Here is a 23,187-nt window from a genome sequence, read left to right on the forward strand (position 1 = left end):
GTTAATTCATTAGGTCAACTCTAACCACTAAGCCCCTTGTCAGGTTATTTCTATTAGTGATAAGGAGCAATTGATCTTAAAAGACTGAAGCCAGGTAGAGGAGCCTATTCCACAAGGTCTGTTGGCTCCACCCTTGTGAAGTGAAATCTGCCAGGTGTGGGTCATTTGACCTTTGCTATATAGGAAGCTTGAGGAGCTGTGGGGAATTGGCTTCCTGGGGGAGTCTGAGGCTCAGGTTGTCTAGGGTGTTTTTCTGCTGTTGCGGTGAAGTGGGCTCAGTGTTTCCCCGTGGGCTGTTTTTTCTTTGTGTTTTCTGCCATCTACGTGAAATAGTTTTAGTGACTCTACGAGCTAGCTATGTTGGCGGTGCCTTCTCAGTACAGCAGAACCCTGGTGGTGCGACTTCCCTGTGAAGCAGCGTGGAAGTGACTCAGATTCAGAAGCTGGCAGGTAAGGGTCCCCAGGTTCCCTGGTCCCCAGGTTCCCTGGTCCCCAGGTTCCCTGGTCCCCAGGTTCCCTGGTCCCCAGGTTCCCTGGTCCCCAGGTTCCCTGGTCCCCAGGTTCCCTGGTCCCCAGGTTCCCTGGTCCCCAGGTTCCCTGGTCCCCAGGTTCCCTGGTCCCCAGGTTCCCTGGTCCCCAGGTTCCCTGGTCCCCAGGTTCCCTGGTCCCCAGGTTCCCTGGTCCCCAGGTTCCCTGGTCCCCAGGTTCCCTGGTCCCCAGGTTCCCTGGTCCCCAGGTTCCCTGGTCCCCAGGTTCCCTGGTCCCCAGGTTCCCTGGTCCCCAGGTTCCCTGGTCCCCAGGTTCCCTGGTCCCCAGGTTCCCTGGTCCCCAGGTTCCCTGGTCCCCAGGTTCCCTGGTCCCCAGGTTCCCTGGTCCCCAGGTTCCCTGGTCCCCAGGTTCCCTGGTCCCCAGGTTCCCTGGTCCCCAGGTTCCCTGGTCCCCAGGTTCCCTGGTCCCCAGGTTCCCTGGTCCCCAGGTTCCCTGGTCCCCAGGTTCCCTGGTCCCCAGGTTCCCTGGTCCCCAGGTTCCCTGGTCCCCAGGTTCCCTGGTCCCCAGGTTCCCTGGTCCCCAGGTTCCCTGGTCCCCAGGTTCCCTGGTCCCCAGGTTCCCTGGTCCCCAGGTTCCCTGGTCCCCAGGTTCCCTGGTCCCCAGGTTCCCTGGTCCCCAGGTTCCCTGGTCCCCAGGTTCCCTGGTCCCCAGGTTCCCTGGTCCCCAGGTTCCCTGGTCCCCAGGTTCCCTGGTCCCCAGGTTCCCTGGTCCCCAGGTTCCCTGGTCCCCAGGTTCCCTGGTCCCCAGGTTCCCTGGTCCCCAGGTTCCCTGGTCCCCAGGTTCCCTGGTCCCCAGGTTCCCTGGTCCCCAGGTTCCCTGGTCCCCAGGTTCCCTGGTCCCCAGGTTCCCTGGTCCCCAGGTTCCCTGGTCCCCAGGTTCCCTGGTCCCCAGGTTCCCTGGTCCCCAGGTTCCCTGGTCCCCAGGTTCCCTGGTCCCCAGGTTCCCTGGTCCCCAGGTTCCCTGGTCCCCAGGTTCCCTGGTCCCCAGGTTCCCTGGTCCCCAGGTTCCCTGGTCCCCAGGTTCCCTGGTCCCCAGGTTCCCTGGTCCCCAGGTTCCCTGGTCCCCAGGTTCCCTGGTCCCCAGGTTCCCTGGTCCCCAGGTTCCCTGGTCCCCAGGTTCCCTGGTCCCCAGGTTCCCTGGTCCCCAGGTTCCCTGGTCCCCAGGTTCCCTGGTCCCCAGGTTCCCTGGTCCCCAGGTTCCCTGGTCCCCAGGTTCCCTGGTCCCCAGGTTCCCTGGTCCCCAGGTTCCCTGGTCCCCAGGTTCCCTGGTCCCCAGGTTCCCTGGTCCCCAGGTTCCCTGGTCCCCAGGTTCCCTGGTCCCCAGGTTCCCTGGTCCCCAGGTTCCCTGGTCCCCAGGTTCCCTGGTCCCCAGGTTCCCTGGTCCCCAGGTTCCCTGGTCCCCAGGTTCCCTGGTCCCCAGGTTCCCTGGTCCCCAGGTTCCCTGGTCCCCAGGTTCCCTGGTCCCCAGGTTCCCTGGTCCCCAGGTTCCCTGGTCCCCAGGTTCCCTGGTCCCCAGGTTCCCTGGTCCCCAGGTTCCCTGGTCCCCAGGTTCCCTGGTCCCCAGGTTCCCTGGTCCCCAGGTTCCCTGGTCCCCAGGTTCCCTGGTCCCCAGGTTCCCTGGTCCCCAGGTTCCCTGGTCCCCAGGTTCCCTGGTCCCCAGGTTCCCTGGTCCCCAGGTTCCCTGGTCCCCAGGTTCCCTGGTCCCCAGGTTCCCTGGTCCCCAGGTTCCCTGGTCCCCAGGTTCCCTGGTCCCCAGGTTCCCTGGTCCCCAGGTTCCCTGGTCCCCAGGTTCCCTGGTCCCCAGGTTCCCTGGTCCCCAGGTTCCCTGGTCCCCAGGTTCCCTGGTCCCCAGGTTCCCTGGTCCCCAGGTTCCCTGGTCCCCAGGTTCCCTGGTCCCCAGGTTCCCTGGTCCCCAGGTTCCCTGGTCCCCAGGTTCCCTGGTCCCCAGGTTCCCTGGTCCCCAGGTTCCCTGGTCCCCAGGTTCCCTGGTCCCCAGGTTCCCTGGTCCCCAGGTTCCCTGGTCCCCAGGTTCCCTGGTCCCCAGGTTCCCTGGTCCCCAGGTTCCCTGGTCCCCAGGTTCCCTGGTCCCCAGGTTCCCTGGTCCCCAGGTTCCCTGGTCCCCAGGTTCCCTGGTCCCCAGGTTCCCTGGTCCCCAGGTTCCCTGGTCCCCAGGTTCCCTGGTCCCCAGGTTCCCTGGTCCCCAGGTTCCCTGGTCCCCAGGTTCCCTGGTCCCCAGGTTCCCTGGTCCCCAGGTTCCCTGGTCCCCAGGTTCCCTGGTCCCCAGGTTCCCTGGTCCCCAGGTTCCCTGGTCCCCAGGTTCCCTGGTCCCCAGGTTCCCTGGTCCCCAGGTTCCCTGGTCCCCAGGTTCCCTGGTCCCCAGGTTCCCTGGTCCCCAGGTTCCCTGGTCCCCAGGTTCCCTGGTCCCCAGGTTCCCTGGTCCCCAGGTTCCCTGGTCCCCAGGTTCCCTGGTCCCCAGGTTCCCTGGTCCCCAGGTTCCCTGGTCCCCAGGTTCCCTGGTCCCCAGGTTCCCTGGTCCCCAGGTTCCCTGGTCCCCAGGTTCCCTGGTCCCCAGGTTCCCTGGTCCCCAGGTTCCCTGGTCCCCAGGTTCCCTGGTCCCCAGGTTCCCTGGTCCCCAGGTTCCCTGGTCCCCAGGTTCCCTGGTCCCCAGGTTCCCTGGTCCCCAGGTTCCCTGGTCCCCAGGTTCCCTGGTCCCCAGGTTCCCTGGTCCCCAGGTTCCCTGGTCCCCAGGTTCCCTGGTCCCCAGGTTCCCTGGTCCCCAGGTTCCCTGGTCCCCAGGTTCCCTGGTCCCCAGGTTCCCTGGTCCCCAGGTTCCCTGGTCCCCAGGTTCCCTGGTCCCCAGGTTCCCTGGTCCCCAGGTTCCCTGGTCCCCAGGTTCCCTGGTCCCCAGGTTCCCTGGTCCCCAGGTTCCCTGGTCCCCAGGTTCCCTGGTCCCCAGGTTCCCTGGTCCCCAGGTTCCCTGGTCCCCAGGTTCCCTGGTCCCCAGGTTCCCTGGTCCCCAGGTTCCCTGGTCCCCAGGTTCCCTGGTCCCCAGGTTCCCTGGTCCCCAGGTTCCCTGGTCCCCAGGTTCCCTGGTCCCCAGGTTCCCTGGTCCCCAGGTTCCCTGGTCCCCAGGTTCCCTGGTCCCCAGGTTCCCTGGTCCCCAGGTTCCCTGGTCCCCAGGTTCCCTGGTCCCCAGGTTCCCTGGTCCCCAGGTTCCCTGGTCCCCAGGTTCCCTGGTCCCCAGGTTCCCTGGTCCCCAGGTTCCCTGGTCCCCAGGTTCCCTGGTCCCCAGGTTCCCTGGTCCCCAGGTTCCCTGGTCCCCAGGTTCCCTGGTCCCCAGGTTCCCTGGTCCCCAGGTTCCCTGGTCCCCAGGTTCCCTGGTCCCCAGGTTCCCTGGTCCCCAGGTTCCCTGGTCCCCAGGTTCCCTGGTCCCCAGGTTCCCTGGTCCCCAGGTTCCCTGGTCCCCAGGTTCCCTGGTCCCCAGGTTCCCTGGTCCCCAGGTTCCCTGGTCCCCAGGTTCCCTGGTCCCCAGGTTCCCTGGTCCCCAGGTTCCCTGGTCCCCAGGTTCCCTGGTCCCCAGGTTCCCTGGTCCCCAGGTTCCCTGGTCCCCAGGTTCCCTGGTCCCCAGGTTCCCTGGTCCCCAGGTTCCCTGGTCCCCAGGTTCCCTGGTCCCCAGGTTCCCTGGTCCCCAGGTTCCCTGGTCCCCAGGTTCCCTGGTCCCCAGGTTCCCTGGTCCCCAGGTTCCCTGGTCCCCAGGTTCCCTGGTCCCCAGGTTCCCTGGTCCCCAGGTTCCCTGGTCCCCAGGTTCCCTGGTCCCCAGGTTCCCTGGTCCCCAGGTTCCCTGGTCCCCAGGTTCCCTGGTCCCCAGGTTCCCTGGTCCCCAGGTTCCCTGGTCCCCAGGTTCCCTGGTCCCCAGGTTCCCTGGTCCCCAGGTTCCCTGGTCCCCAGGTTCCCTGGTCCCCAGGTTCCCTGGTCCCCAGGTTCCCTGGTCCCCAGGTTCCCTGGTCCCCAGGTTCCCTGGTCCCCAGGTTCCCTGGTCCCCAGGTTCCCTGGTCCCCAGGTTCCCTGGTCCCCAGGTTCCCTGGTCCCCAGGTTCCCTGGTCCCCAGGTTCCCTGGTCCCCAGGTTCCCTGGTCCCCAGGTTCCCTGGTCCCCAGGTTCCCTGGTCCCCAGGTTCCCTGGTCCCCAGGTTCCCTGGTCCCCAGGTTCCCTGGTCCCCAGGTTCCCTGGTCCCCAGGTTCCCTGGTCCCCAGGTTCCCTGGTCCCCAGGTTCCCTGGTCCCCAGGTTCCCTGGTCCCCAGGTTCCCTGGTCCCCAGGTTCCCTGGTCCCCAGGTTCCCTGGTCCCCAGGTTCCCTGGTCCCCAGGTTCCCTGGTCCCCAGGTTCCCTGGTCCCCAGGTTCCCTGGTCCCCAGGTTCCCTGGTCCCCAGGTTCCCTGGTCCCCAGGTTCCCTGGTCCCCAGGTTCCCTGGTCCCCAGGTTCCCTGGTCCCCAGGTTCCCTGGTCCCCAGGTTCCCTGGTCCCCAGGTTCCCTGGTCCCCAGGTTCCCTGGTCCCCAGGTTCCCTGGTCCCCAGGTTCCCTGGTCCCCAGGTTCCCTGGTCCCCAGGTTCCCTGGTCCCCAGGTTCCCTGGTCCCCAGGTTCCCTGGTCCCCAGGTTCCCTGGTCCCCAGGTTCCCTGGTCCCCAGGTTCCCTGGTCCCCAGGTTCCCTGGTCCCCAGGTTCCCTGGTCCCCAGGTTCCCTGGTCCCCAGGTTCCCTGGTCCCCAGGTTCCCTGGTCCCCAGGTTCCCTGGTCCCCAGGTTCCCTGGTCCCCAGGTTCCCTGGTCCCCAGGTTCCCTGGTCCCCAGGTTCCCTGGTCCCCAGGTTCCCTGGTCCCCAGGTTCCCTGGTCCCCAGGTTCCCTGGTCCCCAGGTTCCCTGGTCCCCAGGTTCCCTGGTCCCCAGGTTCCCTGGTCCCCAGGTTCCCTGGTCCCCAGGTTCCCTGGTCCCCAGGTTCCCTGGTCCCCAGGTTCCCTGGTCCCCAGGTTCCCTGGTCCCCAGGTTCCCTGGTCCCCAGGTTCCCTGGTCCCCAGGTTCCCTGGTCCCCAGGTTCCCTGGTCCCCAGGTTCCCTGGTCCCCAGGTTCCCTGGTCCCCAGGTTCCCTGGTCCCCAGGTTCCCTGGTCCCCAGGTTCCCTGGTCCCCAGGTTCCCTGGTCCCCAGGTTCCCTGGTCCCCAGGTTCCCTGGTCCCCAGGGGAACTACACGCCGATCCTCTTGAGAGTCATCATGCGGCACTTGAAGGGCAAGCAGGTGATCAGGCCCAGTCAGCATGGGTTTATGGAAGGCAGATCCTGCTCCTTCTATGACAAAGTGACGCGCTGGGTGGATGAGGGAAAGGCTGTGGATGTGGTCTACCTTGACTTCAGCAAGGCTTTTGACACCGTCTCCCACAGCATTCTCCTCAAGAAACTGGCTGCTCTTGGCTTGGACTGGCACACACTTCATTGGGTTAGAAACTGGCTGGATAGCCGGGCCCAAAGAGTTGTGGTAAATGGAGTCAAGTCCAGTTGGAGGCCAGTCACTAGTGGCGTCCCCCAGGGCTCGGTGCTGGGGCCGGTCCTCTTTAACATCTTCATCAATCCTCTGGGTGAGGGCATTGAGTGCACCCTCAGTAAGTTTGCAGATGACACCAAGCTATGTGCATGTGTCGATCTGTTCGAGTGTAGGAAGGCTCTGCAGGAGGATCTGGATAGGCTGCACCGATGGGCTTAAGTCAACTGCATGAAGTTTAACAAGGCCAAGTGCCAGGTCCTGCACCTGGGGCGCAATAACCCCAAGCAGAGCTACAGGCTGGGAGATGAGTGGTTGGAGAGCTGACAGGCAGAGAAGGACCACCAGTGCCAGCCTTTGCCACTTGTGGCCCTGTCTCTTTCCTGTGTTATCTTCACCGTCTTGTCTAGTTTTTGGCATTGAGGAGATTTCTGTTCAACTGATTTTCTTCCTCCAGGTGAGCAAAGACCCAAGTTGCCAGAGCTGAAAGGCAGGAAAGCTGCAGAGCCCCCTACTTCAGTTCACAAAGAGTGTGGTGTCCCCAGCGTTGAGAACAGCATCTATCCAGCACTTGATGACTACATTCCATCAGATTTTGATTATCCCACTCCCCCGGTGCAGGTAAGCCTGCCTTCCAGGAATGTTCTCAACTATTTGTCAGGCAGTGTGAAAAAGGTGCCTTAACGTGAACTCAAATTATGCCTTGTGGTAAGTAGAAACAGACTGGGAGAGATACTGGAGGCATGATCGTTGCTTTCACTAAGTGAAAAGTGTGAGACTGTGCTGTTCATAAAAGAAATGCTGTTTTCACAGTATGCAAGTCAAAAGCCTGTAGTTTACCAGTAGTTATAACTTCATGGAGATAACTTTAAAGAAAAACTATTGTTGGATGCTTCCCCCTGACCCCTCTGTAGATTGTCTCCCTGAAGATAAGGTGTGAAAGGTGTAATTGTTTATAGTTTCTGAGGTAGGGTCAGGGGAAGGTGTTTTTTTTTTTTTTCCCACTTGTTCACTCTCCCTTTCTTCTTCTCCAGTCCTGAATTCTCACTGAAACTAAAGGTGGGTATAGAATCATAGAGTAGCCTGAGGTGGACCTGTCCCATAAGGATTATTGAGTCCAACTCCTGGCACCACACAGGTCTACCCAAAAGTTCAGTCCATGCGATGAAGTGCACAATCCAAGTGCTTCTTAAACTTTGACAGGCTTGGTGCAGTGATTTACTTTCTTTGGGAGCTTGTTCCAGTATGCAACCATCCAAACCAGAGACTATAAATTTTTCTTTTATTTTTAATAACAAAGCCATTCTGTCTTATCTAGATGAACTTATGAATAACAGAACTCAATCAGGGAAGTTAATATGGCACAAGACAGAATTCCACTGAAGTTCAGGCTTTGGTGATTTAGGAAATATGTTTTTAAGTAAGAGTCTTTGATTAGGAAGTACTTTTCTCATTTGAGAACACTTTAAACTGGAAAAAGTATAAACAATTATAGAGTGAAGCTCAACTTTTCTATGGCTATGAATAAATAACATTTAATCTCTGGAGCATTTTAGAAACTTGCTGTGGTGGAGATCTGTTGTTATATGTAGAGCTAAAATGTCACTTTTTTAATTAAAAAATGAAACCATGAAAAATTCTATGATCATTTTTTAAAGTAGTAATCATTTTGGCAAAACATCTTCCTTGAACTCAGGTTCCTTAAGGTGGGTGAAGAACTGTGTTTTTCTCCTGAAGTTAGCCAGCGCTTCTGATAGCATATGTTGCGAATATCTTTTTCTTACACAGCATGAGGATACAATGACTTTCAGGCACACTGAGGTCAACTGTACCATCCCTGGTGTCACCATGCCATGAATATCTTGCATTTTAGTACTGTCACAAAGGTAGTAGTGATGGGCTGATTTGTTGCTGCTGTACTGTAGTTGTTCTTGATTACATCCTGTTTCTCTGTAATCTGGTGATAGGCATTAGTTTTGCTTGAAATCTTTCAGAAAGTGATTCCTTCATGTATTAATCTGAGAAGTAAATTCCTTCTGTGTAGTAACAGGTATATTTATTGATCCTTTTACAGAGATTGCATTCATTCTCATGAATAAAACAGAGGCAATGCAGCCACAAGGCTGCTTCTGTGTCATAATGCATTGTCTTAGAGGTGGTAGAGGAGGACAAAGTCATGAGGCTAGCGTTGTGTGTTTCCATTCAAGTGAAACTGCAAATCCTTGTGTAACTCATCTTGGATAGTAACTCTGAATTCTTGTCTAGCATCTGAGATCAGTGGCACAATTGGAAAATCACTTTATTCCACATCTGCTTATCCATTCCTTTATTTGACTTTGAACGAAGCCTGTATTTACCATTCATGTACTATAGGGCAGTACTGTCTGACCACAGAGGAGCACAGATGAGTTTTAGTGTAACTACATTCAAAGAGCAATTAAGGAGATAAAATAGTACAACTGACTCAAATTTGATCCACTACATAAATGTGACTTACTACTTCTCTGCAGAGTAGTTCCTTTGATTTATTCAGCAAAACACTTTTCCAAATAGAAGTGAGTTTATTTTAATGAGTGTTATCCCCTTACATTCTCCATTGAACCTACAGTTAATGCACATGTTATCAAGTAATGTGGGTCTAGAAGGAATAAAGGGTGAAAGAGTTGTTGCTGGAAACCCAACTCTTATGCTTCTCTTATGAAGAGAAATTTCAAGGGATTTTATTTTAATCTTATTGCATTTTGGCCCTTTGGATTGAATTCTGATTGGTGGCTGAAATGGGTTAGGTGCTTTTCTTGAGTGTGCCTCCGGGTCCAGCCTCATACAGGAAGAAACCAAATCAAGACAAGTGGGAATAACCAGGAGCATATGCTCATCAATTGACTGAAAATATTTAAATACTATGTACACCCATCTTGCAAGGGTAAGTAAAAGTAAACCTGAATAAAGGAGGAGTTGCTGGAAGCTGCTACTCTTGTGGATCTCACTGCTGATCAAATCTATTAGGTATGTACATGGACCACATGTTTTCAAATCATTATAGAAAGATTATTAGTTTTTTAATAGACATTAACCTCCTTTTCTAAATTTTCTAAATACTCTTACGTTATCCAGATAAGAAAATGCAGTTTCTAGATGTTTTACATCTTTCAGAAGCAAACATTCTCCAAAAAGTGCTGTACTACCAGAATTTCCTGGAGTTTTGTGACCTTAATTGTAGATTGAACCTTTAGCACCTATTGTGGCTCCTCTCTTTCTTGAGGAAACCCAGACATGAAGGAGGGTCAAGTAAAGGAAATGAGTACCAGTGCAAGCCAAATCTCACATCACCCACACCCTGTGCATCTCAGGGCATGCATCTGGTGCTTGATGGAGCACCGAAGTTTACTTGTAACTTCTGTAATTCTAATGGAAGTGTAAGGCATCCCTTTGCACATGCAGGAGCCAGATACCTTGTAAAATCTGCAACAAAATGCTTGCTTATCAAGAATGCTTGATTGACCTGTAAGCCTTGATTTTATTATTTTTTAATGAACTTGGAAGGGTTGTGAACAGGAGGGGGATAGATACACCTTCATTCTGACATATGCAGTAACTTTGGGCATTTGCTGCCTGAGGGTGGAAAAGATTCTACCAATTATCACTTCCTAAAATTTGTAACTTTATAAATAATATCTAATATCTAACACTAACAAGCTAGAATTTAGAAGAAAAAGTAGACTTTCATCTGTGAATAATTTATTACGTTGACTGAGGAGTTCTTCTGGCATATTTTGGGAAGGCTCTTTTATTTCTGAAGTATGGAAGGCCTGGTGAGGCTTTTCAAAGGGCAACAGCTAGGTGAAAGACCTGTAGTACCACCTCCAAGTGAACTGTCTGCACCTCCTTTGGGTTGGAGGGGGTAGAATTTAGGACTCTCATCCTAGCCAGAAAGACTGCTGAAGGTGAGTGTACATATTTGCATCTTTCTTGGTTAACTAGTGCCCTGCACCCTGTATAGGGAACCAGCGGGCCTCATTTAGCTCCAGGCATGAGGAGAGGAGCTAGGTGCTTATGAGAGCTGCAAGCTAAAATAAACTTAGATATTGAAACATCAGGATTAAATGCTCAACTTTTAAATAGTTTGTGAGAGTGGTAGTGGATTTCAGTATGTTCTGTGTTTTGTGAGCTGCCAGAAACCAGTCACAAGACCAGACTGTTTGTAATTGGATCTTCTGTGTTTGTACACAATTAGTAAGAACTCAGTATGATGTTTGTCTCTGGGATGTAAGAGAAGTTTGTTAGCATTTTTGTAAAGAGAGATGCAACAAAACTAATAAATGTTTACAGACAAACTTGCACCAGCCAAAATAAACTGCCTTAACATTTCATCTTTCATTAAATAACTGCATCTGCTCTGTATACAAATTCCTAGTCAGGTATTTCTGGGAAACTGAAGATTCACTGCGAAATTAATTCTCTTCACTTTTCCTTATAAACATTCTCTTGAAGTAAGAGCAAACCATTATTGCAGATTGCCCTGTGAAACAGATACTATTTCATCTAGGGGAAAATTGAGAAGTATTTTATTATCTTTGAGATCATTTCAGAATACGTTTACAAAAGAACTCAGTTCTTAGAGAACTTGAAAATTGGTGGCTTTCATAACAATGTAAACCATCCAGCAAATATTCATTTCCTTTAAAATCCTAAGTTGTTCTGTTTTCATTCAGCCTTTGTTCAGGCTATGTTCATGGTCACCTTTAGCTGGTTATATTTTACTTGTTTTTTATTACTTGTTTTGTTGACACAGATTTCAAATCTGATCTGATTTTTGAGTTTAATTCCATGATGCCAATATTCTTCTTGCAAATAAACACTAAGTTGACAGGCATCAATAATTATGTGAACTATTTAGAAGTATGTCAATAGTACTCATTGTTCAAAGTCTAAAAAACTAGGGGAGATCTGATTTATGTGAAGACTTAGATGAAGAGAGCTATAAGAGCATCACCAAAGCTAATGAAGTTTGTTCCATGCAAATTATATAATTGTTGTATTTCAAATGTACGGCAATGAAGTCATATTGTTTCCAGTAGGGCCATAAAGCAGGGCCACAGCTACTTCACCATAGTCCCATATTCTGTTTCCAGTGGCATCGAGGTTATTCATACATCTAATTCTTGGAATTCTTCATTTACTGTTTAAGTGCTTTGGTCATTGCAGTAGTAACAGAAAATCTCTTACCAATGGAGTTTTAATCATATTATAATGCTATTTTTCTGGCTAGGTTCTTTAACAATGACAGCCCTAGCTTTGAAAGATGAAAACACTTAAAAAATTGTGATACAGTTTATTGTGTATAAGAGCATACTGATAAAAATACGAACCAACAAATAAAAATTTCTTAGAGCTAGCATGCCTATTAGTCTGATCTTTTACAGTAATGTGCAAAGAAAATTTGGGAGTCAGTGCTAAAAATTAGATTTCAGGCTGACCATACAAAGGCAGTTCAAAGACAATTCCTTGTCTTTACCACTCCAAAGCAATTCCATTTTGTATTGTCAGTAGATCCATCTTTGGAACAACCTTAGAATCATACAGATGCTCACAGTGGAGGAAAAAGTGTTAAGACACAAGTACAACAAAATATGTCAGCTCACCAAAACAAATATATGGTGATGCCTTTGTTTACATTCAGTTCTTCTAGTCTTTCATAATTCAGAACATTTTGGAAACCCATAAATAAACTTTTTTTTTTTTACTCTGTGCTTGTTCTCATGTCTTATTGATGCAAAATAGCCTTGGGTTTCAAGGGTAATAGATGTGTTCTGTGACTGTCTTAGACTTATTATCTTCCCTGCTGCTACCACCCTCCCAGACTTCTTCCTCCTCACTGAATGAGATTTTTATGATTCATCAAAAGACAGCAGGTGGAACAGTATGCAGCTTTCTTTCCCCCTTTTGTTTGCCTTCCCTTCTTTCTTTTTATGTTTTACTCTGAACTTTCCTATAGTACACCAAACACTCAACCTTATTTTTTTTTCCTCTGTTGCATACTTCATTTGTGTTTCAATCCCATATCAAAAGTGGCATTCTGTCATGGTGGAGCCATATTTCTCTTCCCAATTCTGTATACCCTGCTTTTTGTGAAGAAGCATGTAGACTGGAAGGATGCCACAGTGCAGGTCAGTCTGCTGCCTTTGCAGAAAAATAATGGTAAAAGACTCTGGGATGCATTGCAGAGCTGACCTTCAGCCCAGTCTGGTCAATTTGTCTCCTAATAGCAAGACAAAGCTTCCTAGTCTTGATGCATGTCACGCTATGCACCAACCACTCTTTAGGGAAGCTGCAAGGTTGTTTCTTTGATGTTAGATCAGGCAAACCCCTGTCTGGCTCCATTCCTTTACCACCTCTGTTTCAAAATACACTCAACATGTTTCATTTCTGTATGAAAGGCAGAGCAAAATGTCTGCATCCATTGCTGAAGCTAATAAACAATGGAAAGCAGCTGCATAAATGTATACCTAACCAGTTTTGGGAGTTACACTACCTTTTGCCCTTCCAGTAAAGAAACCCCCCATAATATAATTTTAATTTCCCACCTTTTTTGTACATCTATAAACAGTTTCAGGGATGAAACTTTTTTAGGCTGACAGAGCCTAAAACTGTTAAATTTCTTCTCATAATGTATTCCTTGTTCCCATTTCCTGCTTGTACTTAGGAACTTGACTCCAGATAGAAGAGCAAGTGCCTTGTGCTGAAAACTCAGTTGCTTTATTCTGCTCAGAGGGATATGCGTAGCAGAAACCATGAAAAGTCTTGTTCCATTTCTTGCTCCAAAGGCTCAGTCCCTAGTTTCACATTGCATGCAAGAGTACAATCACATAACAAAAAGCGTGAAAGGTTGTCTTAGATATAGCTGGGAAATTCTTCCCATTTTTTAAAATGATGAAACTGGTTTGTTTTTTAAAATGTTTCATTTGGTTTCAAGTTAAAAAGAAGAAAAAAAATAAAAGCTTTCTAATATAAAAAAGACTAATATCATCGTTGTGTTGAAAATGTCTGATTACTTGGAGATCACCTTAATTATCTTTTTTTATTTTATGAAAAATTCCCAAAGCACAGAAGGTGCCTTAGGAGCATTGCAGGATGTTTCTACTCGTTTGCTTTTTAGAGGTTCCCTGTTTCTGTAGCCATTGCCTTATGTGCTTACAGCTTCACCAGCTCTAGCTGCCAACAGCTCCAAGATAAGTAGAATCCAGAGTTTGGAAATGTCCCCTGGAAAATGACAACAAGCTTTCATATTTTGTACTTAGTCCTGCATGGGAGCAAGATGTTACCTTGTCCTTGAGTAGGACCATGCATTCAGGAGCTGCTGACTCACAGGGGCCAGAAGCCGCTCAGTCAGCCTGGCCCACAGTGCCTGAAGGATATGGGGTATTTGGTTGCTTCTATGGAAGGCAACACCTCTCTCTGTGCTCTTGTGCTTGAGTGATCATTTTGCATTCAAATATAGCGCTGGCAGAACATTCAGAGTCTGAAAGGTGATGTCTCCCTTTTTGATGCTTAAGATGTAGCAGGAGCTATATAACATGGGAAAGAGAGAAGATTGGCAAAAAAAGTCCAGTTTCTGGCAATTATGAGCCTTCATAAATTCCCTTGGCTGCTCAAAAATTTCCAGGGAGATTTTTTTTGCCTTCAGTGAAAGCCTAGATTGATTTGAACCTGCAGAAGTGTATAATTTCCAGTGAGATGCCCACAAGACGCATGGATAAAACCAGACTTGCAAAGGACAAGGGAATGGGTGCTTTTATTAAATGCACAGATGCCGCCAACATCTTTGACATGTGACAGCACAGGTCAATCATATTTAAGCCATATTGTCATTGACAGGGTAAAACTAATATTTTTTTATTTATTGACAGTTTTTTATTGCTAGAGCTCAAATATATATTTCTTCATTCTAAAGATATTTTTGGCCACAATACACTGTTTTTATAAATGCCTTTTCCTAGAATTTCTTTTCCAGCAGCCATGTGTTTTCAGAAATATATTAAACTTATTAGAATTGCAAAAGGCAAAAGAAACAGTCAGATCAAAGATACTTCAGTTCCTCAGTCTGCTGATTAGTTGTTCCTATTTATGCTCAATGATTATAAGCTACATAGGCTACAGGGTCTGATTACTCAATTTCTGCCGCTGTACTGAAATCATTGGGCCAAACCTGGTCCTATGCCAGTTTGTGTCAACAGAGAATGCACCCTAATACTCTCAAATGATTCTTTTAACAGTTTGACTTCTATTTAATCAACACAAAGAAAGAAAGCAGGACAGTGTATTAAACACACAGAACACTAATATTATGAATAAAATAATTTGGCTTTCTATTAAAACTAATGTAATTGAGTTACAGCTGTTTACCAGATTTCTGCCAAAAACATCAGGCAGTAGGATGCTTTAAAGTAATACAAGAATAGCAGCTTTAAGTCAAGAAGTTTGCAGTGACTCCACAGGGATATTTACAAATATGAATTATAAGATTATTTTTTCTATTTAAAAAAAAATCAGAAACTGCAGACAAAATCTATTTCCTCCACTTGCAGATTCATTATTAAACTGAAGAGCAATTTAGTCTCCATTTCTTAGCTATTATGGTGAACATTTAGGGCAGTGAGATCTTTTTTAAAGGAGAGGAAGGCAGCTGTGAACAATAAAAATCTATGCTCGTATTTATAATGCATCATCCTCCCATGCATGTGCCCTGAATTTGCATCTTAATATAGTCAGAAATAAAGTGACATTGCTGACAACTCTGTTTCAGAACCAGACTTTTACAGCAGGGTAACGTAGAAAGGTACCTGACCAGATTTCCATGTATATTGCAGGAGTGAGGAAAACACCATGTTTGGCTCTGAGTTCACAATCAGAGAAGTTGTAGAAGTTATGGTGGTTGTATATCATTGAGAAGGTTTTGATAAAACAGGAAATACTAGCTCTGATAAGACCTTATAATCAACAACCTATAAAAAGCAATCAATATGTCATCCTGACATTGTACCCCAGTTAAGGATGATAAACTTTTTCATAGTATTGCATGGAGGTTCTGCTTCTGCTCTTGACTGTTTTATATCAGTGATGGTGACTTTTAATCTCTTTTCATTTGATACGATAGAAGCCATAATTACTACTGCAATGTCAGAGGTTATTCCCTAATTTCCATTCAAATAGGAATTTCTCCTAGCCTTTTCCTTTTGGACTTCTTTTTAGCTAACAGTTTCTAATTTTAATTTCTAACTGGTTGAGCAACCAAATGATTTAAAGGGTGTAAATATTTCTTCTTATTTTTCTGTGATATTTGAACACTTGTTATCTAACTACATGTATAAAGCGTGATATTAGATTGCTTTTGTCAAAACTGTCATTTGCTTTAGTCATTGGCTGTGCCATACATCTGCTCCTTGTGGTTTGTGCTCTTTCTAAATTGTATGTTGCAGGTTCAACAAAGAGTATGTTTTGTCTGGCAGAAGCGTCCCATTAAAGTAATAGTTATCTAGATTAAACTTGCACAGGAATGTTCATTAAAAATATTTTTTTTTAAAAAGTGACATTCAAAACCTAAGAAACACTGCCATAGAAACAATGTCATTGTCTAGCACATGTTAATATCAAAAGGGCTGATGTATTAAAGATGCATTTTTTCCTATTTTAAAATAACTTTAAAATATAGATTTAAAAAGTAATGGGCTTATTCTGTTCCTTTACACAAAACATAATACCTTCTATTTTACTTGTAAACCTATTTGAGATAAGAGCCTATAGGTTTTCAAATAAAAGTTAAATGACTCATTAGCTTTGACTCTCAGTTTTCCAGTTCTACTAATTGGAGTGTGACCAGAATTTAGCTCTTGCATTTCAATTGTGTTTATAACCCAATAATTTCTCGTTCATATATCCAAATTTCTAGTATTAAGAACAGCTGTTATTCCTTTTTTTATTAGTTACCCTGGTACATGTTAGTAGAGATGACAACTGTGCAACCTTTACTTGCTGATTCAAAGCAATAGTAACTACTGAGCTTTATGATCAGGGATTCATTTTTCTGACTAAACTGTCCTCATTAGTTTTTATTTTCAGAAAACTTTTCACTCAGTTTGAACTGAGTAAACTCATTATTATACAGAGTGTCTGATGAGGAAAGACTGTCATGTGTCTATCCACAGTATGGATGTCACTAATCTGTGTATAGAACATTGTTTTAGCAGATGAGGGAATTTTACCTTTCCTACATAAATACAAGGAAAGAGGAGGGATATCACATACTTCTCTCTGCTATTTCAGCTGTTTAAATGCAGACCGAAAAGAAAGGGGGGGGGGAGGGGGGGGGAAGAGATAAAAGGTATACACCAATCTAAGTAGTATAAGTAGTATAATTCTATAACACTGATTGGTTAGCTGGAAGGAGTAGACAAAATGATTGATAGTTGACCTGATTTTTTTCCTGTCATTTGGCAGCATGGAATTTGGGAGTGAAATAACTGTAAATTCTTACACCATAATTTTGAAGAGATTCTTCAGGTGCACTCGTATTAGTCACACTTGCCTGACTTGCACAGGATCAGTATGTTGGAGAATCACAGATGAAATTCACTCTTCCTTTTATTATGGACCACAGGGAAAAATGTGGGATTATCTTCCAGCTGTGTAAAATTTTATAAGTGGAAACATGGAAAGAGCTTTAAAATTTTGTACCTGTTGTTTTCTGAAGTCTTTATAGAACACCCTAATCTAAGAACCGAGGACTATTGGAGACATGAGAGGAAGGTGGGATCCTACAGAGAAGTTTTCATCAACTCTGTTTGGAGTGTAGCCCCTCTGTGTCTGCAATAGTAGGAAAGCAAGTTTTTTTTATAAACTCTCATCCCTAGTGAATCCTTTTCTTCCAGCAATCTATGTGGTATTTCTATGATGAGGTCAAGAGAGACTGTGAATAGCATGGCACATACATCTTTTGATGTTTAGAGAAAAGCTTTCACTGTCACATCAGGCATAAGCAGTACTATCTCAAGGCTGTGCCAGTAATTAGCTGAGGTCAGAAAATGGACAAAGGCTAAAGTAGAACTATTTTTTAAAAAGGCATGAAAACAGAAAATATTTTTTTCCCAGACCGCTTAAGGGTGTCTGCTTCAGCACTGTTCTATTGTTTCTGCCTGCTGACACAGCCATTGCTGAAATAGCTGTATTTTTCCACCCATTCCTGAAAGCCTATTTCTCTTATATGCAGGATTCAAGTTTAGCTACAGTAACTTGCAGAATTTAACTGAGATTCTGTGCTGCTTTGCTTTGGTTTACTCCTTTTAAAGCAAGGAGAGAGAGAGAATAATCTCGCAATTTATAGTTAATTCAGTCAATGAGCAATATGTGAGCAAACCTTATAAGCACTTTCTCCCTTTGCTGCCCCTGTGTGATAGCTGTCCAGCTCACCTGTAAGCAATTGTCCTCAATATGCTGCTCCAACTGATGTGACAAATTTCATCTTTTGGTCATTCACATCAGTGGCTTTTCACAGGATCTATCTACATGTACTTATGTCAAGTATGGAACTGGTGTATGGAACTAGGATTTCAGTCTGGGACTGTTCCCTAGATGACACACCAAATGGGAGGCTCATGAAATTATCCTAACCTTCCCACCCAAACTACCACAGTAGGGAAATTTACACTTCTGATAGGATGCTAAAGACTATACTTTTGGATGTTATTAATGTAGCATAGTAATAACTCTCTCATGGGAATTCAAATAGAATATTAGACAGGAGAATAAGAAACATGTTCAAGAGAACCCTCCATTAGAGCAAATAAACTTGCCTATAACAGAGGCAAATATATATATATATAGCAAAGTTTTGTGTTTGGTCACATAATCAGAGTGGTCATTTGGGGAATCACTCAGGTTTTAACATTTTTTGATGACCTCTCTGAGAAAGAAGATGTGTTTCTATCACATTGTGTAGAAGGAACTGGAGCATAAAGAAAATGTGACTTGTTCAGTATCACACAGTGTCTGTCATTCAGGGCGCTTAAATTCATTGTCTATGATATGATTCAGTACTGAAGTAAAAAGGAAACTGTAGTGACATTATTACTTAAAACTTTCCATTATTTTAAAATAAACCTATTCGTTTCTGGATTTTGTATTTTTTTTTTAATGTGAGGCCACAGGGATTAGGAGTCTTCATAGACTTGAATTTTTTTTTCTTGCTGAAAATATGCAACTGAATAAGAACTTTTTTCAATTAACTATTAAATATCTGAACCTTTTTTCTTAAAGTTATTGCTGTCAAGACTATATATGCCTCTGTCATTTGCAGATGATGACAAAAGGGAGCTGTTTTCTTTATTTTTCTGATGATAATGAAGAAAAAAAGCAAATTCTGCTTGCAGTTTGTGTACTAATTTTAAAACCATAGGAAAGAAAAACAGCAGTAGAAAGTGGTTTCAGGATTCCTTATAAAACAATAGCTATGTATATTCACAAACCTCTGCTCCAAATATGGTATGACATATTTATTACTGTGTGATTTGTTCTTTTACAATGCTTCAGAACACTTAAAAGTTTGCAGGACATATTGATGAATGTTTTACTCTGAGATGCTGTCTTGAAAAGTAGCAGCTGCAAAGATCACTCTGGCTTTTTTCAGTGAATGGGAGTGAAGGGACAGATGAACTATTTTGGTTAGACAGGATTTATTGATGTGCCAAAGGGCCACTTCAAATTCTGTGCTCTCATTTTTATTTGTGCTTTAAAACACAGATATATCTTCTGTGTGTTTCCAGAGCAGCAAGAAGTTGGAAAGGCAAACCAGTTTTTGCTTATTTGGAAGCCAAGAAAAATCTGGGTGTTGTCAAAATTCTATGAAGAGTGGAAGCCAAATTGTGGCCTCTGGTTAGAGCACAGAACTCCTGCTCCCATGTGCTCACATAAATGGATAGATCCAAGCATATGGGTTATCTGGGTCTTGATGTAACTAACTGAAAAAATCAGCATCTGCATGTCAATCCTCATCATTTTTATTTGAAACCAACAAGTCTCTGACCACTGAAACTGTGTCTTATGAGAAATACAGGTGTGTGCTTTCAGCTTCAGAGGACTAAAGTGGAATGTAAAAATGTTCTACATATTGCTTGCTTGTGCTCTCTGAGGTCTGTCTCCCCTTCATTTTAGTTTCTTCATTCGTTTTTGTTCTCAGAACGTAGACCTGTTTTTGACATATTACTCTTCCTGATACACACATGCAAATAAATATAGCTATACTTTGATTTAACTTCCTTACCTTACTGGCAAATAGGCTTTGTTGGAAGAAAAATTAGTATTAGTTTATATCAAATAGAGATCTTTGAAGCTCTGAAATGTGGGGTATTTTTGTGCATCTGAAAGAGCCAGGAACTGTAAATTATTCATTTCCATGGGACTCCTACTTCAGTCAAGATGTGAAGGTTAATACATTATGGAACTTTTTTCTTACTTTTCCAAACATTATCTAAAGACTAAAATGATCATCAGTAACTCATTTTGTGTGGGTAGTACAGGCAGAGAATTTTTTTTTTAAAGTCAAATATAAACTCCTACATAACATGTTATTAGGAAGATTAAATACAGAGTGACTTTCCAGGTACAATCTAGCTTAAGATGGAGAATGTAATGTCATTTCAGAATATGTATTTTGCTTTCATTTAAAGCAATGAGGCTATTCAAAGTCATAAAAATAGAAGTAATCTATTATCTAGTAATCTAGTAATCTAGTAATCTAGTATCTAGTAATCTAGTAATCTAGTAATCTATTCTTTTTGGAGAATCTTTTCAGATTCTCCAAAAAGATCATTTTCTCTCAAAACAAGCTCATCTTTTAACTGTATATAAGACTTTTGCACTTGTCTCATACTTGTCTTGTTCATCAGTTTCTCTTGAGGTTCCCTAGTGACTGTACGACTGACTGTATTTTGAGTGAGGGCTGCTTGCTGCTCATTTCTCTGAAAGACCTGCCAACAATCATGGTTGATCCCACTGTATATACTGAATTGACATGATTCTCATTCTCTTCTGTTACTCTTTGGTCTGCCTATGGGACCGTCATCCTGACGAAAAGACAGCCAGGATTTTCTCACTGTTTTCCATGGACAGCATTCTTCTGGCATGCATGCAGAAATGACTGTGACTTGCGGATGATACATAGTTTCATTATGCATCCAGCAAAGATAATACCATTATAGCTGCTGAAAGTTTGAATATATACAGTCAACCAAAGTGATGCAAACTAGTCGATGATTAAGGTATAAGTAAGTATCTTGTCATTTGTTGGTTTTATTGAATTTCTAATTGTCCGTCAAATATTTAATTTCAGGTAGATACGAATCTAATGATTGCATATATTTGCGTGCTTTCTGAACAAATAAGGAAGACCATTAAGTGGAAGTTGCACCTGAGTATTAAAAAAGTGTTCCATGAACCTCTGCAGCAGGTGAAGACAGGAAGGTTACATTCCGTTTTAAATTTAATTGTCTTGATTTTCTCCTAAGAGAATCATGAAATGTTATGGGGTTTGGCTTGCATATAGACATTTTTCAGTCTGATTATTTAGTAGAAAATATTATAGCCTCATTAACTGCAGTTGTTTCTAAAATAAAATTAGATACTTATTCTGTTAATACTAGAGTTGTAAAGTCATTTTATCTAGGTAAAAATGAAGGGGATGTGTTTATGCAGAATTGGACAAAATATCACCTATTTAAGCATTATACTAATATAATAATACATATAATTTTTGCATATTTTAGAGGAACTATTTTTTTACTTTTCCCTAAGCCTGATCCAGCTTAACTTCAATACAAGTATAAATCATGATTCAGTGTCATTTTGTGGAACTTCCATACAAAAGTATTTAAAAATCCAGAATGTTTTTTTCACATGGCTATACAATCTGTTAACTAATCTCCATGTTTGGAAATAAATAGAAGACAAGCATGTGCAAAATTGCTTAGGGTAATTCAAGGACATTTTGAAGTAGAAATACAAATTCTTCTCTACCTTCTTACAATTAAATATTCCTTGTAGGTTTGGAAATTTGAACCTTCCAGAGAGAGAGTGCAATAGACTGGCATGAGGTTAGGGCCCTTTCTGTGGCCCTATAATCTGCAACTCTTCATAGAAGCTTGGTACATGTGCTTCAGGTGGAAGCCATTTGACTTTTAATTTCTAATGTCAGAAGTAGAATTCCAAGAACTGAGGGGAAAACTGTAGTGTCACTGAGAAGTTGAGTGGATTGATGTTGTGAGAATATTTTATTTTTCTTCAGAGTTAATTTTTGCTGAAGCCTGGTCAGTGCATTCATTTCTAATGCTGCATTATCATAAATGTGCTAGCCATTCTTTGTCCAGAAGTAGCTTTTCGTTAGCTTGTGTTACGATTATTTCCAATGTTCTACACTTTTTTTACGCTTTCTGTGGTCTATGCTGCGTTGCTAGGATATTACCTACAATAAAAATTACCCTATTTTACTGCTATTATCTTTGTCATGTTTGGGTGGAAAAACCCAAGGAGAGTGGAAGAAAAAGCCTGCTCCACAGAAATTATAGAGCTATACTTGACTCCAGTTCCAGTAGCATAAAGTGGTTCAGAGCAGCCTGCCAAAATCTCTCCGAAACTTCTGTTCTTATGTCTACTTGGTTTGTTCTAGCAGTAAATTTCAAAGAGACAAACAACTTTTTCTCTCTGCAGAAATGTCCAGCCAACTGGAGACTCGTTGTGCCCTCTGGGCTGCTCTCAGTCTAAACAATTTCTGTTAAGATTGCTTTGTTGGATTTTTTTTTTGTTTGGTTTGTTTGTGCTTTTACATTAATTTGTCTTTGGCCATTTTTTTCTGAGATTCAAAAGTTTAACATGTTGAAGCTTTGAATTTCATTTTGAATTTTTAAAAATGACATAAATTCAATTGTAGCAGCTGCAAAAAGAAAACTCAAATAGAAAAAATGCTTCATAAAACCATTATTTTTCAAGAAAAAGTTTTAATTCTTCTACACAGCATTTAAATTTTGCAGAAAACAGAATAATCAAAACATTCGTAGCATACCAAAAACAATAAAACACGTAAATATTTTTTTCCCTTAATATTGTAAGGGACCTAATGCTCATACAAAGTACTTGCAAAGTATTGGGGTTAACTCCTCTTTTGTGGAGGGACAAAACCTGAACTGACAAAAAATGAGCAGGTAGAGCTTCAGTCCTGAGTTTATGGCAGATATAACCCTATTCTCTTGAGTGCATTCAACTTACTTTCATGTTGATTTCTTGGGTTAATACAATTACTTACATTGATGAGCATCTGAACCTGGAAAACCTCATTTAGAAACACTGATGGATGTTTACCATTGTTGTCTGCATTCAGTGTACTCTACTGAATCAACTCTAATTGACAAGAGAAGCCTTATGCACCTTAACTAAGGTTTGCTGTTGCCAGAAAGAGTTCACAATGCTTGATCAAAACTGTTTTAGGTGAAACTGGTGCTTGTGATAAAGATACTGATTTTCACTGGAGCTGACATTGATCCCTCTGCTGATAAATTCCCATGAACAAGAAGAATTGGGAGGTGCCTCCGCACTAAGATTCCATCACAGCTGTGGTGCTAGGAAGAAGGTTTGATCAAGCTATTTATCTTGGAGCCAAATACAGAACTGTATATTACCAAAATCAAAGAGGATTTCCTAAACAAATCTGGAAGCTTAACAGATCTTCATCTTTAAAAACTTAGTTTGTGGATGATTAGCTGAACCAAGGCATTTTTCAAAATTATTATCTTTTGAGATGTATTGAAGGGTCTTTACTCCTTGGCTTAGTGGGAGGATTTTGACAGAAAGCATGTAATTGTTTAGTGATTCTTGGTATGTCTTTTTTTTTTTTTTTTTTGATAAAACCATTTGCTTAGGTTTTCTCTCTTCCTCTCTCTCTTTTTCCTGAAGCCTGTGAACCATAAAGATGACAAACTCAATGGAAATTTAAAAGAGCATGAAATTTATACGAAAGAGAAACTCAGAATGAAAAACATTGCCTGGAATAAACAGTAAGAGCATAGTAAAGCAAA

The 23,187-nt window shown here is 44.4% G+C and overlaps 1 long non-coding RNA gene across 1 annotated transcript; it reads left to right on the plus strand.

The window, feature by feature from the left end:
• The first annotated feature begins 212 nt into the window (after positions 1 to 212).
• Positions 213 to 20,642, plus strand: LOC140002335 (uncharacterized). Its single transcript, XR_011808705.1, has 3 exons — positions 213 to 450; positions 6,531 to 6,694; positions 20,454 to 20,642. It is a non-coding gene; the product is annotated as an uncharacterized lncRNA (long non-coding RNA).
• Positions 20,643 to 23,187: the final 2,545 nt, after the last annotated feature.

This window comes from Anas platyrhynchos, chromosome 4, assembly GCF_047663525.1.
Source record: "Anas platyrhynchos isolate ZD024472 breed Pekin duck chromosome 4, IASCAAS_PekinDuck_T2T, whole genome shotgun sequence".
In the NCBI taxonomy this organism is placed as follows: domain Eukaryota; kingdom Metazoa; phylum Chordata; class Aves; order Anseriformes; family Anatidae; genus Anas; species Anas platyrhynchos.